The following is a 6,148-nucleotide window of genomic DNA, read 5'->3' as shown; positions in this document are numbered from 1 at the left end:
AAACTTTTATTTTTTCTTATTTAATTTCTCTAATTTTTAATATCTACTCCATTTTAAGTGCAACTAAGGGTGCTGTCTTCAAAATTAAAAATTAAATTATTAAATAATAATATTACAAAATAAAATAATAACAATGATATCAATACTATTACTACTACCACTACTATCGATAATAATAATAGTAATAATATTAAAAATTATCTCCTAGAAGTTAAAAATAAAATTATTAAACGATAAAATTAAAAATTCCAATAAAAATTAAATTATTAAATAATAATATTAGAAAATAAAATAACAACAATGATATCAATACTATTACTACTACCACTACTATCAGTAATAATAATAGTAATAATATTAAAAATTATCTTCTAGAAGTTAAAAATAAAATTATTAAATAATGATAAAATTAGAAATTCCAATCGCGTAAAAAAATGTCATTCTTTGTACGAATCTTTTCCAAAAAATAGAAGCAATTCGCAGTTGTACCAGCACTTGGTGAATAAGGGATGGAGAACCGTGAGTCGCGTCCGGACGAGCGTCTCGGACCGATATTATCGGCAAGTTCGACCGATCCGCGGAGGCGGATTCTTCGACGGGGTTTCCCACGAGCTGAAGAGGAAGGAAGAGCCAAGCGGTCGACATTGTTACGCGGGACACCTCATGCAAAGTACGATCCCCGTGTCTGCCGTCCCATTAGTAAGAAATTAACAGCGCTTCCGGGCAGCCGGTGATGCGACCGGTTCGCGATCTTATCGCGGTGACGAGGATTCGTTCCGTCGGTTCTGATCGGGGAAACTGTCGTTTCCGTTTCTTCGTTGACATTTCCACGCTTGGGAAACTGGCCAACGAGTGCGCCCGTTCATTTCTTCGCGCAAAGTTCACTTTGCTTTCCGTACATTTCAAATTATTTAATTTACATATATATTTGTTATTTTTTGTGATATGGAATTTTTCTTATTTTTTTTTTGTCTGTAGTATGATCGTTTTTATTATGAAATATTATGTATGTAATAATGCGTAAGAGTACTTTTCGTAAATTTCTTTTTTGTATAATGTTTTTACGTATTTATATATAATATTATACAAGTCCCAGATTGCATTATATATCGTAATAATTATACGGTAGAGACTTTATTATTGCGCTGAAATCATGATCCATAAATTTGATAAGAAATTCACAGTTAAATGTCCAGTTCCTTTAAAAATATCATTAACGAGTAATTTGATAAATTATCGATTACCCATCTTCTTTGATACGTTACGAAACTGCGCGCATAAAATTTTACGAGAAATTCCGTAATCAAATAACGATTACATTTTAAAAGGGATCCCAATGTACTCGTGGTTGCGTTCCTGCTCCCACATCGACCGAAATCGCCCGTAATCAGCCATTGTCCGCCACATAAAAGTATCTCTGTTCACACAGGACTAATTTCACGAATTTCGGAGATAATCGAGTCTATTCGAAAAGCATAAAAATTAATCCCAGCAATCTCGAGGAGGAATAACGAGCCTGGCCAAAGGGGTTTAATCAACCTGGAAGGATGGGCACCGCGATGGTACATCGAAAATCGGCAATGTATCGTTATCTTGGACGGTGCTAATTAGCCAGGCGGCTGGCACGGTAGCAGGAGTAGCCTGGACGCCAAGGGGACCGTCGAGAGGATTCCTCGAAGAAGCTGGCGAAATCGCGAGTACCGGGCCCACTTATCTCCCGTCTCGATTAAGAAAGCCCAATTGAATGAGATCGGCCGATCGCGGGGAATTCACGAGGGAACCCGGGCAAAAAACCAGCGATTCCTCCTTGATGCCTTGATCAGCCAATTAAGAGCCGAACGGGCCCGGTCCCCCGACAGAGGTGTGCGACTCTTCCGTTTTTATGCGCCGACGCTTAATAAAACGGTCCCGCGAGCGATCGGTATTCGCGTTTCCGTATTTCAACTTCCTCTCCGATCTTCTCTTATTCCCACTGCAATCTACGAACGATCTTCTCTTCTTATCCGTCACTATTCTATCGGATACTAATCAGATTGTATTACAGAATTTCTATTATTTCTTAGTTTTATTATGGGATTTTTTCTGTTATGGAATTATCTAGTACGTAAGTAGGGATGTAATTAAAAGTATCGTTAATACGTTGCTATATGTATTTATGAAATTGAATTGTGACACGAAGAAATATGTGGAACAGGTTGTGCTGAACGAGAGGGGAGTAGAGTGGAATATGTTGGGTGCAGATCCATCAGAGGTCATGTTAAGTTGGGTTTAGAGGACTGCAAGGGGTTGCTTTAGTACTTATGCAGTTAAAAGTAACGCTAATATTCGTTTTGTTAAATGGAAAGTAGAATTTTGCTAATATAGCTTTCGTTAATTGAAATAGAGTATTCCATAAGTAAAGGATTAATGTTCGAACTACATATATCACGATGAGTTTATATAAATAAATATAATTTAAAACATATAGTCATCTAAATACTACACGACTAAGTATTTTAGAAATACTTAAAAATTTATATTTGAATATAAAATTGCCACCAAACATGTCCACGTTTAAACACATTTTCAAACATACCTCTCAAACCAACGATCCTACAATTCCCACTATTAATCAGATGAATGAATAATATCATTAATGTTCTCTCATTCTTTCACTATAAAACAATAATTCCCTCATTTCTGTCAATGTTATGAAAAATTGTTCAGAAATTGGCACTAAAGAAGTGTCTTACATGGTTCGTTCAACCGATTCTTGGGTTTTTGCTCGAATAGATTCATAGAGGAATCGTAGGGTCCAGCGAGAGAGGTATGGCGTCGTCGCGTTTACGACGTCGGTGGATCACACCGGGGCGAGACGTTCGGCGGTTCGAACGGGGCCCGATCTCGCGCGAGATCTCTCCCGCTGTGGAATCGCGCGAGGCGGTCCCGGGGAGGGCGGCGGCGAGTGTGATGCCCGGCTAAATGTAAAACAAGAAGCACGAAGCCGGTCAGCGTGAATCTAAATATAACTACGACGCGGAGGCGCCCACTGCTCTCTCCTCTACCGACGAAAGAGCACGAGAGAGAGAGAGAGAGAGAGAGAGAGAGAGGGAGGTGTGGAGCGCCCGTTGGCGATCTTCCGCTGGAGCATAGCCGCGATCCTGTGCACTCGAGCCACCTCTGCCCTCTAGTGAACAAGGAGGGGCGAGAGGAGACGGACCCAGGACCCAGAGGGAACGGACCAAGGGAAACGGGGATCCTCCAGTCAGATGGATCGATGAACCGGACGATCCGTTCGATTATAAAGGACCACTGTCTATTCGCTACCTTTGAGATTTTTGGAAATTTTGGGGTGCAGTCCGTGGACTTTGGGATTTATAAAAGTACGTGAAGTTTTTGGTGCATGTTGATTTATGGAATATTAGATTGCTAGCAGTGATTGTGTGTTCTCTTTATTTGGGATTTTGGGATTTTTAAGTTGTGGTCTTGGGATTTTGGGACTTAAACATAGGTTCATATGGTTTTAGATGAAAATCAATTAAATAAATGTAAAGCTGGAATTAGGTGTTTGCTACTAACTTTTACAATTTTGGATTTTCTTTAGGACGCAGTCTCACGATTTTAGGACTTAAACATGGTCTACTCTTTCATTATGATGTTATATACTTTCAGGATGCAATTTACGGAGTTTTTATTATTTGAAAAAAATGGATAATAGGACTGGAGTTTAGAAGAGACAATTAAAAATCCACGTTTTAATGACTTCTTACAAATTGAAAGCACTATTATAACTTAAATCTGAGATGTAAGCATTAATTTGTAGAATTTCGGTCAGTCATTATCTATTCACTCAGTCCTCATCAGTCTTTCTGTAATTCTGAAAAGAAGTGAGGTAGTAGAAGTAAAGAGAATCTTTGGAATTTTATCTACAAAGAATTTTAAGTTGCTTCTGAAAAGAAGTGAGACCATAAAACTAAAAGGAAGCTATGCTAATTAAGTAGAGGTGAGTCTTTACTGAATTAATTGAAAACCTAATAAAACTTTACAAAATCGAAGAAATACAAGTTCAGATGTAGCAGTTAAACACGTTCCAGCGAAATCAATAATGTTACCAATGAATAACGATACTATTTTCACTACTTCGTCTTAAGCAAAGTAATTAGAATCGAAACTCAAACGAATGTCCATCGAGTCTCAACACCTACATCTCCCCTAAATAAAAACAAATTTCAACATTAACATCAGAAATCAATGTCATATCTTCCATTACATTACTAATTTTTACAATTACCTACAAATTTCTCCAAGCAGACTTTCGAACAAGAAGACTCGACTCCTCCAACCCGCCAGCCACCAAACAAAAAAAACCACAATGGCATCAGACACACTCTCACCCACAGCGGGCGATCCACCCCAGCGAAACGAATAATAATCCTAGCCGCTCGAACCACGAGCCCGTTATTACCTTCGATTAGAGCCTATTAATTTCACCAGCCCGATAATCGTTCGCAGCGCGAGCAGACCGCGTCGAATGGACGTTTCACGCGTGCCACCAGCGCGCGAAATCGCCGGGGCGCACGGAAACAGCGCGGAATCACGGCGTTGCGTAACGTCCGTCGAACTAGATAGATGGCGGGTCGGGGTGATCGATCGTGACCGACGGAACGCCATCGTGGACCAGCGATTGGACGTCGTCTCGAGTTACGCCGCGCGAAATTAAGTAAAACCCAACGGTTTCCACGGGGTGCACCGACGGAGCACCCAAGCGGGAACAGCGCCGATTCCAATCTCGCTTCCTCGCTGCAATCTTTATCAGATACCACTGATTAGCTACTGTTCCTGGCTTGTATGCTGGGGGGATAGCCGCTGGAGGCGGACTGCCGGTTATCTCGGGTGCTTAAGGCCTTCCAGTTTAATTCTTCTCCATCGACGGCACCCGGTTACGCGTCGGTAAGCATCGTGCTAACGGATGCCTCGGATCTTCTCCTGGCTCTTTCGAACTCGGTCAATATTTACAGTCCGCCAAGCTTTTCAATCGGTCGATATGCGATTCTGAATCGTTTGTAGTTCAGAAATGATTTGCTTGAATAGTTTGATCGAATGTTTTGTTACAATATCTACTAGCTTTTGAATACAGAGGAATATGTAAGTATGAAAATTATACATCAAGGATAAAGGACAGAATATATAAAATGTGTAAATATGAATTTTAATATTTTGTTGGATATTCCTCAGATTTTCTAATGGCTTCTAAGGAAACGTGTTGGGAATGGAAGAAGAGCATCTTTAACTTTGATGCAGAAAAAAAATGACCCAGAAAATTGTAAAAAACGTCCATTAACACCATATAAGCAAATCAGAGGAGTCCATCTGAATAGAAGAAATGTAACTTGTCTTCAGTATCGTCATGAAAAAATATAAGTGTGTGTTCATTGTTAATTAGATTACTTTTCTCATGTTTTTTATATATGTGAGAGAACGATCAGCGAGCGCTAGGACCGCCAGGCAAGATGGCGTGTGTCATTTAAGCCAATCGAAGAAACAAAAGAGAGCAATAAGTTTTTTTGCACATTTTTTCCAATAATACTCATTTGCACTAATCTCTATTTTCTCGATAAAAAATCACTAAAGACACCTTCAGCAACGCTTAACTACTCGCAGACGACTATTAAGAAGTGGAGAGTATAGGAAAAATAGTAAGCGAAAGACATAAAAAGTAAAAATTAAAACTACACCCGAAGATGAAGAAAAAAATTATGAATATATCACTACAAAACGACCAGTGAAACTGAAAGAAAAGCGTATAGCAAAAGCGTATAGCAAAAGGAGTACAAGCATTTTTAAAACCACGCCACACGACTCCCGCTCATAACTATCAAAGCAACACCGTAAAGGTTTAAACGAATCTCGAATTAACCAACAGACAGATAAATTGATCCCATAAACGTACGCAGCGGAGGATGGCAGGATCGTCGCAGGAAGCATATAAATCGGTACCACAGAAGCAGCGCAGCGTCTGTCGCGACAGCATATTCGCCACCGTGACACGCAACGAGCGACGAAGCCGCGTGAGGCCGCGCCAAATTCATCAGCGGCCGGTAGAAGAAGAGGAGAGGATGGTCGTGGCCTAAGGAGCGTATTTTACGATCGAATCGATTATCCACGGGTA

The sequence above is a fragment of the Xylocopa sonorina genome, chromosome 13 (assembly GCF_050948175.1).
Source record: "Xylocopa sonorina isolate GNS202 chromosome 13, iyXylSono1_principal, whole genome shotgun sequence".
NCBI classification, from domain to species: Eukaryota; Metazoa; Arthropoda; class Insecta; order Hymenoptera; family Apidae; genus Xylocopa; species Xylocopa sonorina.
The sequence above is the reverse complement of the archived record's forward strand: the minus strand, read 5'-3'. Positions refer to the sequence as shown.